The sequence below is a fragment of the Castor canadensis genome, chromosome 5 (genome assembly GCF_047511655.1).
Source record: "Castor canadensis chromosome 5, mCasCan1.hap1v2, whole genome shotgun sequence".
NCBI lineage: Eukaryota > Metazoa > Chordata > Mammalia > Rodentia > Castoridae > Castor > Castor canadensis.
Genome location: NC_133390.1, coordinates 173,631,612 through 173,646,005, shown reverse-complemented (window position 1 = coordinate 173,646,005; position 14,394 = coordinate 173,631,612). Strand labels below are relative to the sequence as shown.

Sequence of the window (14,394 nt, the reverse complement as noted above, 5' to 3'; positions counted from 1 at the left end):
ACTGGGGTTTGAATTCAGGACCTTGTGCTTGCAAAGAAGGTGCTCTACTGCTTGAGTCACACCTCCAGTCCATTTTGTTTTGGTTATTTTGAGATGTGGTCTTGTGAACTATTTGCCTGGGCTGGCATCAAACTGTGATCCCCCTGATCTCAGCCTCCCAAGTAGCTAGGATTGCAGGCCTGAGTCACCAGTGGCTGACAACACTCAAGATTTATTACAGAAATGTATGTACTTGTTGCTGTTATTTTGCTCATTTTGAAATGTTTTACTCTTTCCTAATCCTCATTTGCTTATCTACTCTTTCCTGTGATTTATTCTTTCCTGTGTTTTCATGGTTGTATTTATCTTCCTCTTCTGTGTGTGACATTATTTTGAGTGTCCTCTGCAGTTCTGGCTATGTGGTCATGTTTATCATGGAAGGTCTTTATTTTTTCTTTAATTATGAACAGTATCTTTTCTGGATACAATAATTTAGGTTGGCAGTTATTTTCTTTCAAGGCTTGAAGACTATCTTTCCATGTCCTCCTGGATTTTACAGTCTCTTTCCTTCTGTTGTCTTCTCTTTGGGAAGTACTGGGATTTGAATTCAGGTCCTTGAGCTTTTGCTCTACAACTTGAGCCATGACCCTTAGCTCTTTTTGTTTTGTTTGTTTTTCAGATCGAGTCTCATGTTTTTGCTCTTGCCTGGCCTTGGACTGGATCCTCCTACTTCTGCTTCCCGCACAGCTGGAATTACAGGTGTGAACACCATGCCTAAATTGTTTTTGAGATAGAGTCTTAACACTTTTGCCTGGGCTGGCATTAAGCTTCAATCCTTTATATCTTCCTCTTACATAGTTGGAATTACAAGTATGTGTCACCACACCCAGCTTTTAGAATTTCTGTTGAGAAATCTGCTGTTATGGGTTTTCCATATATGTGACTTGACACTTTTCTCTTGTAGCTTCCAATATTCTTTCTATGTCTCATACACTTGATATTTTAACTATAATATTGTTAACTTTTGGGGGAGGCATGCTGCCATGTTTGCTCATATTTTTTCTGTTTCTGAGTTGGGATTTGTGCACCAGGTCCAAGTCACTAGCTGAAGGTTTTAATGTCAAGTATTTTTTTCAGTTGATGGTGGCAATTACTCTCAGTGGTCACCCTGGTTCCAGGACTGGATGGGGCAGAATGCAAACTTTCTGTGGCAGGTCCTCACCTCTGGTAACTTCAAATGTTTGGTTGCCAGGTAGAGAAGCCCTTTGGGGATACAGTGACCAGAGCTGTGGTGGAATACTACCATGCTCCACCTTTAGTTTCCTGAGTTTCCACAATTTAGCTCCCACGTGTAATAACTTGCTGGTGCTCCATCCCCCTCCTGGTAGCTAGCCTCTCTACTTGATGGCCCAGTTGGGAAGTGACTTCCAGTGCCCCCTATGCTCTGACCAGCTTCCCACTGCAAGGAGCTCTCCATGTCCCATTCAAATTCTTTCCCCTGTGGCTAGACCAACTCTCCATGCCATCCCTTGGTGGATCAGGGCCTGACCCTTGCTGTGGGTTCCCAGGGACAGGATAATGCAGAGAACTCCTAAAGCTGAAGACTCAGAGGATCATTTCAAAATGGCCATTACAGTACCATGACCAAATGCCAGGAATAAGAGGGAACTTTCCCAATGCCTATGTGCTATGTGGATCACAGGACTCCTGCCTATTTACATGGCAATCTGCTCAGCTTTGAAACCTGTGTTACTTGTACTTTCTGAGTCTTTTGTTCTTTTTTCTTTTGTTTCTGCCCTCTCCATCTGCTACACTGTTTCTGCCTGGTCCACACACTGAAGGCCTCTCTCTCTTTTTTTCTCTAAATTTTAGATTAAAAAAATTTTTTTAATGAAATTCTATCTGTTTACTAAAACTACACTGCGTGTTTTCTGAGGTGATCACTCTTTCTTTTGCCTCAGTCCCACCTTCTGCTGCAGCATGTACTCCATGCTTGGTGCTGGGCACACTGTCCACTGGAATGGTTTTTCTCTCCCTCTGCTTTCCAAAATTTTCTGTTAAAAAATATGGTTCTCTCTGTTCACTACTGAAACTTCAGTGCCTTTTATCCATCACCCACCTTGAAGAGTATCTTCTGTACAGCTCTGACAGTTTTGTTCCATGGAGATGCTAGTGATTGGTGGACACTGTTATTCAGCCATCTTTAATCATCTGAGCTCCAGATTTACACATTCAGTATCTCTACTTGAATGACTGATAGGCAACCTGTGATGGTTTTTAAAAAAAAGTTCACAAATTCTTTGCTACACCTTCCTTCAAGGAGTGGATCTTAATTTCCTTCTTTTTGACTTTGGGTTGAATTAGTGGTTTTTATCTAGCTAACAGAGTATTTTGGAAATGATAGTGCATGATTTCTGAGACTAGGTCACTAAAAGCATTGTGACTTCTGCCTTGTCCCTTGGATGTATTACTCTGGGAAGCCAACTGTCATGGAGTGAGGATACCAACGAGTCTTATGTTGTGACGCTTGTGGTAGGAACTGAGGTCTTATGCCAACTCCTAGCCAGAAGCAAAGGCCTTTTGCCAATGGCCCTTTTGGAAGTGGGTCCTCCAGACCCAGTGCAGCCCTTGGTAGGTGCAGCTCCAGATGGCACCTTGTCAGAAATCCTCAGCTAGCACCACCCAGTGAAACTGATCTTTATTTTGCCCTGACTCATGAAAACTGGGATATAATAAATATTTGTTGTTTTAAGCTGATGGGTTTTGGGAAAATTTGCTATGCAGCATTAATTAACACAGCATCTCCGTGTGACATGTCAAAACTGAACTCCTAATTTTCATTCTGCAAACATAATCTTCCCTATTCATAAGATACAATGGCATTCTTTTTTTTTTGAACTTAAGACCTTGAAGTCATACACAGAACCTATCTGTTTCATGAAACAAATGCTCATGTTCTAATTTCAAAGGTTGTCTGAAATCCAATCACATCTTCCCACTCCTTCAGTTACCTGCTGGTCTATTCTAGCATCTCTGACTGGGTTGTTTGCCACAGAACTCTTGACCTCCCTTCACCATCAAATACTCCGTAGACTCAATTTCAAATGCAGTAGCCAGAGGATCTTTTAAAAATATAAATGAGCTGTGTGTGGTGATTCATGTCTATAATCCTACCTACTCTGGAGATAGAGATCAGGAAGATTGTGGTCCAGGCAGGCTGGGGGAAACATGCAAGACCCTATCTCAAAAATAATCAAAGCAAAAAGGCCTGAGGATGTGGCTCAAGATCTTGAGTTCAAAGCTCAGTACCACCACCACCACCAAAAAAAAAAAAATCCAGATCTATCATCTATATCTATCTATACATACATCTATATCTATCTACCTATCTACCTATCTATCTATCCATCCATCCATCCATCCATCCAAATTATGCCAAACTCATTTTTGTTGCTATTCCTCCAGATCTACGAATGGCTCCCTCTCTTCACTTCCTTTAGATCTTTGTCTATATCACCTCCCTGGCAAGACCTTGTCTGACTTTGAGCATTATTCACAATCTATATTTCTCTTATTTATTTTCTTTCTCATCTCTAGAATGTCAGCTCCTTAAACAGAGGAAGGTTGTTGCCTAGTTTGTATGCCTTTGAGTCTCAATAGTTGTTGAATAAATCCATTTTTTCTTTTTTAAAGAGCTGTGGTGCCATAGTGTGCATCAGAACCACCTGGGAAGCCAGTGAAAATTCAGAATGCTTAGGGCATCCCACACAATTGTGGGTACCCAGTTTGACTCTACAGGGAGCTAGGTGAGGATGAGAGGCACCTTGTGAATCTCTACTGCATTTGTCTACTAATCTTTCAGCAAAATTTGTTATTTCTGCTTTAACAGAAGCAAGGAAAATAGCAAAATATATTGAAATTGGTTTGCATTAAAAAAAACTCCTTTGTAGTTAGGGCGGTAAATTATGACATAGGATTCGATATAGGCCATAAATTGAATATTTTAGTGTGAGTAGAGTTGTATCAAGTGTTCCTTTGGGGATTAGAGTTTATTTCCTAAGCTTTTGTTCACTACATCACGAGTCTTTTCAATAAAACCATCTCTCTGCCTGACAGCTAGACGAGCCTTCCAGTGAAGCAAGAGGGTTTGGCGGGTGTGGCTAACTCATAAAATAGCTCTCTGAAGATACATTATAGTCAAATATTTACTAAAGTCCCCTAGCAGGCCTGGCTAATTTTAGAATATTCAAGAAAGCAAGCTGGGACCCCCACCCCTCCCACTCACACATTACACATTCACCATAACTCTGCTTTGAGACATTATATAGGAAGCATCATGGAAATAGGAATCTTGATGTTATCATGACCTTGCTATTAAAAGACCCTGGGAGAGAGAGGGATCAGGACTGGTGGGATTTCCCATCTATCAATCCATCTGTCCACCCACCTATCTATCCACTTACCCATCCACTCACCCACCCATTCATCCATTCCTCCATCCATCTATCCATCCACTTGGAGCAGATGGGTATTTGCTTTCCAATAGTAGGATTCAAGACTTGTGACTTGTTAATTTTTCTAAGTTAGGAAAATTTGACCAAGTTTCCAGTTATTCTTTGACAGGTACAAGAAACAAAACTGATGCTCTCAATTTTGGAATGGTATGGGGTGGCTGATGGTTTGGGGAAGGCAAGAAGTAGGGAAGCTCTGGGTTCCAGGCAGCCAAGGTGAATGAAGTCTCTCATGGATGAGGAGGTATGTGATTGGCCTGGCCATTTCTGGGCATGGTCTGGGGGGTATGACAGACAGCCTCTGGGATCGCTAACTGAACCCCAGCTCCTGGCCTGCCTTGAACCCTTGTGTGGTCTCCTTGGAGGTCAGCTATAGCCATTGGCTTGTTACTAATGACCAGAATGAGGCAGAAGTGAGGGGTATCACTTTCATGATTAGCTCACAAAAACCTCCTGTGACTTCTGTCTAGTTGCCCTCTCTGTTCTCTTGCTTGCTTGCTATAATCAAGCATTTGCCACCTGTGAGTCACCCTAAAAGAGTCTGAAATGACAATGACCTGACTGAAGCTTCTAGCCACCAGCATTGAGGAAGGGCAGGCCTTAGGCCAGCAGCTAATGAAGAACTGAGTCCAGCTCACAATCACTGATTTTGCCTGGAAGTGGATCCTGCCCCAGTTGGACTTAGATGACTACAGCTGGTTGCAGAGTCAGCCAGGAGCACTCAGCTAAGCTGGGGATTCCTGTCACACGAAATTCATGGAAAAACTGTTGCTCTAAGTTGCCAAATTTTGGAATATTTGTTATGCTCTGTGTGAGCTTTCTGAGGCTGCTCTAGCCAAGTGCCACATGCTGGAGGGTTTAGAACAGCAGAATTTATTATCTCACTGAGGCCAGAAGTCTACCATCAAGGTGTTGGCAGTTTCAAGGGGAGAGGACACCTGCCTCTCCAGCTTCTGGGCGTCTGTCTCAGGCACTCCCTGACTTGAATGTGGCCATCTTCTCCTCTCTGTGCCTATTGGTGTCTGTGTCCAAATTCCTCCCTTTTTATAAGTCATATCAGAGTAGGGCCACCCCAATGAACTCATTTTAACTTGATTACATTAGTAAAGAGCCTATTTCCAAATAAAATCACATTCCCAAGTATTGGAGGGTGGACTTCAACATGTCCTATAGGGAGGGACATAATTCAACCTTAACAAACAGCAATAGATAACTGAATAGAGAGGGGTAACTCCTCAAAAGAAATGTGGGCACTAGATTAGAAAAGATGAAAATTAGGGTACTAAAAAATAAAACTCCCAAAGTATATAGCAAATCGTCCATTTTGTGCAACTGTAACAGGATACCTGAGACTGGGTAATTTATGAAGAGCAGAAATTTATTGTCTTATGGTTCTGGAAAATCAAAAGTCAAGGGCGTGTGGCAAGAACCTTCTTGCTGTGTGTTCTCATGGCAGAAGGCAGAGGGAAAAGAGAGAGTGGGAGAGCAGAAGAGGGCAGGTGAGTTTGCTGCCTAGACAATGAAACCACTCTTGTGCTAAAAGCTTTCAAACATTCAAGAAGTCTAATCACCTCTTAAATGTCCCACCTCTTAATACTGTTTCGGTGATTGATTAGAGCATGAGTTTTTGAGGAGGTAGACATTTAAACCCTTGCAGTTCAGCCAATAGAGTTGACACAGTAGTCACCAGTCACATTTGCCCTCTGAGCTCTTGAAACATGGCCGCTTGGAGCACACCTGGACTGGAATCTGAAGACAGAATAAAAAATGGCAAACTAGTTATTAACATTTTTTATATTGATTTGATGTTAAAACAATGTTTGGACATATTTGGTTAATAAAATATGTTCTTCAATTTAATTTCGTCTGTTTTTATTTCTTTAAATGTGGCTGCTAGAAAACTGAATCTTACCCACATGTGGCTTGCTTCTTTTTTTTTTTTTTTTCTTTTTTGGCGGTACTGGGGATTGAACTCAGGGCTTCCTGCTTGCTAGGTAAGTGCTCTACCACTTGAGCCTCATCCCCAGCCCTTTTCACTTTAGTTATTATTCCAGTAGGGTCTCACATTTATACCCAGAACCCTGTTGTGCCTTCCATGTAGTTGGGATGACAGGTGCTTGCCACTGTGCCCAACTTTTATTAGTTGAGATGGGGTCTTTTTGCCCAGGGTTGGCCTTGAATGCTATCCTCTTGATTTCTGCCTCCTGAGTAGCTGGAATTATAGGCAGGAGCCACTGTACCTGGCTCTTGCATCTATCCATTTCTGTTGGATAGATCCAAGTTAGAAGTGGGACTGTTTCTACTCAGACAGAGTTATGGAAAATCCCTTCCTCTCTCTAGGGTTAAATGAAGCTCCTGAGAAACTGTAGAAATGGGCTTCTGGTCGTGACTGTATTTCGAACAAAACAGAGTTACTGGCTAAGATTCTTTATTCAAACATGTGGCTACAGTTCCAAGCTGAACACAGGGTCCATTTGCTAAAGTCACCAAACCCTGGCACGTTTTATCCAGCTACTGGGAAGTTCCAGACTGGACCTTCACTTGCTGTCAGGTGCTGTGGACTGCTGGGGGATGGCTGTAGACTCTTGGTCCCTAGAGCTGGGCCACCATTTCCCTGCTCTCATCTTCTGGCCCTTGAATGTCCTCTTTCTCTGGACAATCAGATCTTTCTTCTGGCATCTTCTCTTTGGAAGCCAAGGTCTGTTTATTCTCCCTTGGGAAAGACACTGTGGCTCAGGCTGTTTTCAGGACGCAAGGGATGGAAAGATTGCCTGCTGTTTTTATAATGCAAGGTGAACAAGACAAATTAATATTTCAATAAATAATCTTTCCACAAGTTCATTTGTTTGACAGAAGTATTTATTGCCATATTTGAAAACTCTTTTCCCCAAATGATCTTCATTTCTCACAACTGTAGAGAGCAGTCACTGTGCCGTGCACTCTGGGGGATTAACTGGAGGTCAGGTGGACAAGTTTCTCTTCTCTGGAATTTACAGTTGAGGCAAGGAGGCAGTCCAGATTAGGATGAGAATAAGTAACGATCCTCTTCATATCAGTGCTGCAAGGAGAAGGTGAGGCACAGGTGTGTTCAGGACCTCATCTAGTGTGAACACGTGTGTGTGTGTGTGTGAATAGAAGATTCATGTAAGCTGAGACCTGAAAGGTGGGAGGATTTGGAGCGAAGAGGTCAGGGATGAGTAATGTCTTTTCTGAGCTCTTGGACTAGGCTTCTGTCCATTCATTCACTCATTCATTTGCTTGCTCATTCATTCATTAATTCATTCATCCAACAAATACTAAGTGGCAGGCCTGTCCCTGACAGCGTGGAGATAATCACCTGTGAGACACAATTCTCAGCCTCAGCCCTGCTGACGACTGGGGCTGGACACTTCCAGATGGGGGCCGTCCTGCAATGTGCAGGCATCCTTGGCCTCTACCCATTCATTGGACACCAGTAGCAATGCCCTCCAGGGCTGATGGTCAGTATGTATCTGGTCACTGTCCATGTCCCATTGGGGCAGAAACCACTGCTCTAAATGAGTAACTCACACCATGTCAGCTGGTGATGTGTGCGTGGAAAACTTAAAGTGGACTAAGGTGACAGAGGAGGTCATCCTTGACAAGGTGGCATTTATCCTGAGGCCTCAGTGAAGGGTGGAATGAACCACACTGGCACCTAGGGAAAGAGTGTTCTAGGCAGAGGGAACAGGCAGTGCAAAGGCCCTGAGCATGTAGGGAGCCCTGCATGGTAACAGGATAAGAGGTGGGCGTGGTGACTGGCTCAGATACCCATGGTAAGGTCTTGGGACTTCAGGCTGCTTGAGAATAGGAACCCAGAGGGTTCCAAATAGGGGTTGCAGTTATCTGATCCTTTGTTAGGATGGAAGGGAGAGAACGAGTTGGAGTAATGAGGGATCCACTTAAAGCTGTGCAATTGCCCTTCCTCTGTGCTCAGAACACCACATACCTTGGTCTGAACACTGAACACATGACAATAGTGATTATATTGAAATGATACCTTTTTATCTTGATAAAATTCCCCAAGAGCAGAGGTAAGGCCTCATGTGCCACTTAAAGTTGTCATAGGACCTAATATTTAATAGGGGCTGAATGGAACCCTCTAAAGCCCAGACAGGTCCAAGCACATGCATTTGAACTTTGGCCTCGGGAGATCGCTCTTGTTGAAACTGCATGTGGAAAGCCAAGCTGGAAGCACTGATGCAGTCACCTGGGTGTTCCGAGACTGCAGGCAGCTTTCTTCTGCCTTTTGGGCTTCAAACTGTCTGGAAACTGAAGAAGTAACCTTGCCTTTGCAGGGTCATTGTGACAATTAACAGAGAATCTGAGTGGAGCAACTGGCCGTCTCAGAACATTCAGCTGTTGTTCTCAAGGGTCTCCACCCAGGGGTGAGCAAGACCCCTGGTGGTGGGTAGAAAAGCAACAAACTTGTGAATGAGGACATCCATAAAATGCCTGGTACCATTTGGGCTCACAGGTGTGACCATTACCCCTGTGGTTTAGATCAGTGCTGACGACTTTAGAACCTTTAGATGGGGTCTTTCTTCCTTCTCCTTCTCCTCCTCCTCCTCCTCATCTTTCTTCTCCTTCTCCACCTCCTCGTCCTCCTCCTTCTCCTCCTCGTCTTTCTTCTCCTTCTTCTTTTTTTTAATGGTACCAGGGTTTGAACTCAGGGCCTTGCACTTGCTAGGCAGGCCCTCTATCACTTGAACCTTTTGAGTCAGTCCATCAGTCCTCTTTTGCATTGGTTGCTTTTGAGATAGGGTCTTGTTTTATGCCTGAGCCTGCCTGGACTGAGATCCTCCTATTTGTGTTCCCCATGGAGCTCGGATGACAGACACATGACACTGAGCCCAGCCATTGGTTAAGATGGGATCTTGTGAACTTTTTGCCAGGGCTGGCCTTGACCCATGGTCTTCCAGATCCCCGCCTCTCAAGTAGCTTGAATTTCAGGCTTGAGCTACCTTGTCTGGCTGTTCTTTCTCTCTTTTTGGAGACAGGCCTTGCTCTGTAGCCCAGGCTGGCCTTGAACTTGTGATCTTTCTGCTTCAGTAACTGGAGTCCTGAGATTACAGGTAGGCACCACCAAACCTGGGGCCATATTGGGATGGTTTAGCCAACATGGTGCCCAGCAACCTGCATGTGACAGTCACTCAAGGTGATTCTGGTGAGTAATTAGTGCAGAATAATGCTTCTGTGAGTTAATGTGCAGAGTTACCACCGGGGATCTTGTTGCAATGCAGAATCTGCTCAGTTCCAGGAGTTTGCATTTCTCCCAGACTCCGGGGTGATCTGAAGCTCTGGTTGGGGCTTACACTTGCAATGGCAAAGGTCAGAGCTGGTTCTCAAAATGTGGTCCTAAGCAGTACCTGGGAGCCTTGGAGGCATATATTCTCAGGCCTCTTTCCACACCTCTTGCATCCCAGGGCAGGGCCAGTTGAATGAAGACCTGATGGCAATGCTGAGGCTGCTTGAGTTTGAGAACCCCTGGTTTAGAATGAGCACCATCTCCTCCCACAAGGCCCCCTCCCCCACTGCCCTTTAGCTTTTCAGTGGACAGACAGCCCCAAGCCTGTCCCCTTGCACCAAGGTGGGTCTTCTTCACCTGGGAGCTCCTTCTCCGGAGGTCCTGCCTTCAGAGCCAGCTGCCTGAGCCCCTAGTGTGAGCTCACATGGTTCAGCTGCAGTGACAGAGGTTTCTTTCTCTGGGAGGACTGACAGGCCTCCCATCACGGCTTGATTGACAGCCCCCTAATCAGCAGGAAGAGAATTGGCGCGCCTCTAGAATGATGTTTGCTCTGTAAATATTTGACGTTATCTACCCTGAAAACCTGAAAGAGAACTTCATTTTTCTTTCTTTTTCTGGGAATACAGCAAGTCACAGAACACCCATAAGTGTAATTAGTCTGACAAGGGAGCTTCTGATTGGGGCTGGGGACTTAACATGTGGGAACAATCACAAGTGTCTTTGTCTCCGCTGTTCGTGGTGGAGGAGGGTGGCTCATTTGTGGTCATGGGACTCCCAGATCCCTTGGGCAGACACCATGCAGAATGTCACCTGGGCCTGTGACAGATGCTTACTGGGGAGGCTTGGGCTGGGCATGAGAATCTGCATTTCTAGAAGCTCCCTGGGCCACTGCTGCTGGTTTAGGACCAAGTTAAGGGATGAGATCTGCTGGATCTCTGGCTGCTAATGTCCCCAGATGGCTTGGAAGTCATTTAGGGTACAACTTTTGGCATCAGACAGATTTAGGATTGAATTCTTGCTCTGCAAATTACTAGCAAGCTTGGGCACCTGGCTGAGCCTGTTCCACAGAGGTCATGAGAACACCTCTGTTTTAGGGCACTGTTACTCAACCCGTTTTTTTAGTTGTCCCTTCAAGGAGTTTTTTTTCACACTGTTTTCCCCAGTTATTTCTCTCCCTGTGAAATTTTAACAGTATCCATATAAGGTGTGTCTGTTTATATGCTGTGGTTCTTTAGTGTGTTGGCTCCCAAGAACCGGGTTTTGCCTGCTTAGGAAGCTGCAGATATTACACAGTTAAGGACAATTATAAAAAGTCAAAGCTGAGCGTCAGGGGCTCACACCTGTAACCCTAGCTACTCAGGAGGCAGAGATCAGGAGGATCGTGGTTCAAAGTCACCTCAGGCAAATAGTGCGAGAGACCCTATCTGAAAAATACCCATCACAAAAAAGGGCTGGTGGAGTGGCTCAAGGGGTAAGCTCCAAGTTCAAATTTCAGTAACGCAAAAAGAAAAAAAAAATCAAGAGAATTTCCTTCAAGAACCTGACACAGATTAAGTGCTCAATAATGTTTTCCTTGTGTTATATAAACTATGTTAATGATAATTATCATAGATGATCAATTTGACATATGGCACTTATTCTGCTCTCTTTTCTCCCCTCCCCCAATCTATGACCTGCACGTGGGGTGCAGAGTGGAGAGCAGAGAAGATGGCGGCAAGGAGTGGTATTGGGCTGAGCTGCCTGGTGCTGTTGTGTCCAGACCAGTTCCAGACCAGAAGGCAGGCTTCATCTCTTCAGGCAGCCACGTGATCTGCCATGAATCTGACACATGACACACATTTTCTCACCAATGCAGTGGGGAGATGTCCAAGAACACACAGAGGCAATGGTGGTGGGGAAGATGGCCTTTGTCATCAGCAGGAGTCTGCACGGTGCTCCTGTCAGTCCACAGCCAGGGCAGGCACGTTGCTGGCAATGGATGCAGGGGGTGTGCATGGGTACCTCTGGGGCCTGCACCTGGCACATGTGCAGAGCAGCAGATAGCACAGGTAACCAACCGAAAGTGTGGTGGCCTTCATCAAAGGAAAGTCCAGGGTCCAACCTGGGGACAGGAGACTTTTCATAGACTGAGGGTCACAGCCGTCCCTGAGGGGAAGCTGAAGGTTGAATGACAGCAGGACGATGCAGGGTCCCAGTGTGTGCAAAGGCACTGGGGCAGGACAGTGCTGGGATCAAAGGACTCCAGTTTGGCTGGAGTATAGAATGTGCTGCAATGGCAGCCACCAGACCAGACAGGGACTCAGGCCTGCAGAGGCCTTGGATCATATCCCAAGGCCTTGGGGAGTCATTAAAAGTAATCAATCAAGGGTGAGGGGCGGGTAAAACTGGCCCTTTCATCTTAGAACATGGTGTGCTTTGCCAGATTCTCCCCCATCTCCCCTGGGACTGGAGCCTGGGAAGCAGCCTGGATGGTTGGGTGGGAGGAGGAACAAAACTTCAGTTCTTACTGCAAAGATCCGTCACAGGCGCTTTCATGCACAGCCTCTGTCAGTCACCTTGCCACCCTCCAGGCCTTGCTATGGCCCCTCAGAAGTCCCAGGACACTCGCTGCAACCCCTGCAAGATGCTAGGCTCTTGTTCCTTGTGCAAAATGAAGAAATCCCTGTTCTTCAAGCCACCCCCCAGCTCCCTCTGTCAAGCTAGGAACTTGCCTGGGTGAAGGCTTCCCCAGACTAAAAGGAGTGGCAGGCAGGTGCAAGGCGTCCAGCTGTGATCGTGGGAGATGATGACTCCTAATACAATGTAAGTGCTGTGCAGAGAATGGTGATCCAGGTCTGTATGTGCTCAGTACTAATGTCATCTTTTGTTGTTGGAATATTTTCAGTGCGCTTGGTTGAATTCACTGATGTAGAACCCATGGATATGGAGGACTGACTATTCCTTTTCTGTCTTCTCTTCTTCCTTGTTCATAGATTGTTCTGTTTAAGCAACACAACACTGAAAGAAAGAAGTGAGCATTTCCTTTGTACAAACAGGGACATGTAGGCCCAAAGGGTTGAAGGTGACTATTTTATGAGCACATGGATTTTTGTGACTGTATCCCACCCTGCCACACACATCTCATATTTCAGTACATAGGAGTTCTTTTCAATTTTCACAGTGTTATGATTGAACACTCTTATCCTGTAACTTCAATTACTTTCAAAGGAAAACTCTCCAAAGAGTAACTAATTAAAGGGCACGCCCATGTTAGAGAATACAGTTTCATCATTTTCTGGAAAGTTCCTCTCCAGCAGCAAAGTGTGTGCAATGCCTCTTCCCTGAGCCCTGGTCACAAAGACAACGTTTTGTTTTACTTTTATCAATTTGATAAGTGGAAACGACTTCTTGTTTTACTGTACACCTTTGGTTATCACTGTCACTCTGCTTTGTCTTAAATGTTTACTAACCCCTTGGATATGTTTCTGTGCTGTTCATGAGTTTCGCCAGAATTTTTCTATTTGGATATTTTTCATTTTTCTTAGAGATACATAACATTTTTTATATCATTAACTGTATCAGACACCATTAATTATATATGAATACAAATAATTTCCTTTGCAGGTAAGGAAGAAATAATTTAAGGCTGGGAATTTGAAACTCTGAAGGCTGGGAATAATTTCCTGCTTCATGTCAGCTATCAGCTTCTATTTTTCTCTAGTTATTTTATAATTTTGTTTTTATATTTAATTCATTAGCTGATCTGAAATATAGATATATAAATAGATATTTAACTTTGTTTTCTGATAAGTTTGGAATTGTCTAAGTACTGTTTTATTGGATTTTAATGTACCTTCTTGCCACTTTTTTTTTTTTTGTAGTACTAGGGTTTGAACTCAGGGCCTATGTCTTTGAGCCACTCTACCAGCCCTTTTTTGTGATGGGTTTTTTTCAAGATAGGGTCTCTTGGAACTATTTGCTTGGGCTGGCTTCGAACCATGATCTTCCTGATCTCTGCTTCCTCAGCAGCTAGGATTATAGGCATGAGCCACCAGAACCTGGTTCACCACAAATTTAAAATTCTATTTTTATAATATGCTAAAGTCTTATTTAAGCTGAGTCATTATTTTGTTTTACACTGAGTTTTTTTTATCACACCCTGCCAGACCAACGTTTTAAAATCATGATAACTTTATAGTGTATTTTCATACTAATGGGGATTTCCCTCATCATAACTTTTTTGCTTTTTTATCTATATAAAATTATTATTACTATTATTATTATTGGCAGTATGGGGTTTGAACTCAGGGCTTCATGCTTGCTAGGCTGGTGCTCTACCTCTTGTGCCACTCCACCAGCCCCTAAATTTCGGGAAGGCATTTACATGGATTTAGTAAAAAGAACTCAACACTCGTGTAGTATAATTTCAAGCACTCATTTTGTTGCTTATAGGAGCACATTTGCAGTATGAAAGCTGTAGATTGAATACATGTGGACTGGCTGGAGATCCCTGTGTGCCCTGCCCCGCCCTCCTTACTTGGGGTGATTGGCTTCCCCTGGCTCCCTGGCGTCCATGTCTGGACTTCTGAGGGTCCCTTTGAGTCTGCTGGTTTTAGAACAGACCACGCCTTCCTTGGCTCTCAGCTGGACCTGCTGCTG

General features: G+C 44.4%; 1 protein-coding gene across 1 annotated transcript in view; it reads left to right on the top strand.

Moving 5' to 3' along the window:
- The window catches only part of Znf217 (zinc finger protein 217), a 57,983-nt gene extending 57,211 nt beyond the window's left edge, over nt 1-772 (top strand). Inside the window, exon 6 of the mRNA XM_074074998.1 lies at nt 659-772. The gene's annotated coding sequence lies outside the window, so the exon portion shown is untranslated. The remainder of the gene's footprint in view (nt 1-658) is intronic.
- Nucleotides 773-14,394: the final 13,622 nt, after the last annotated feature.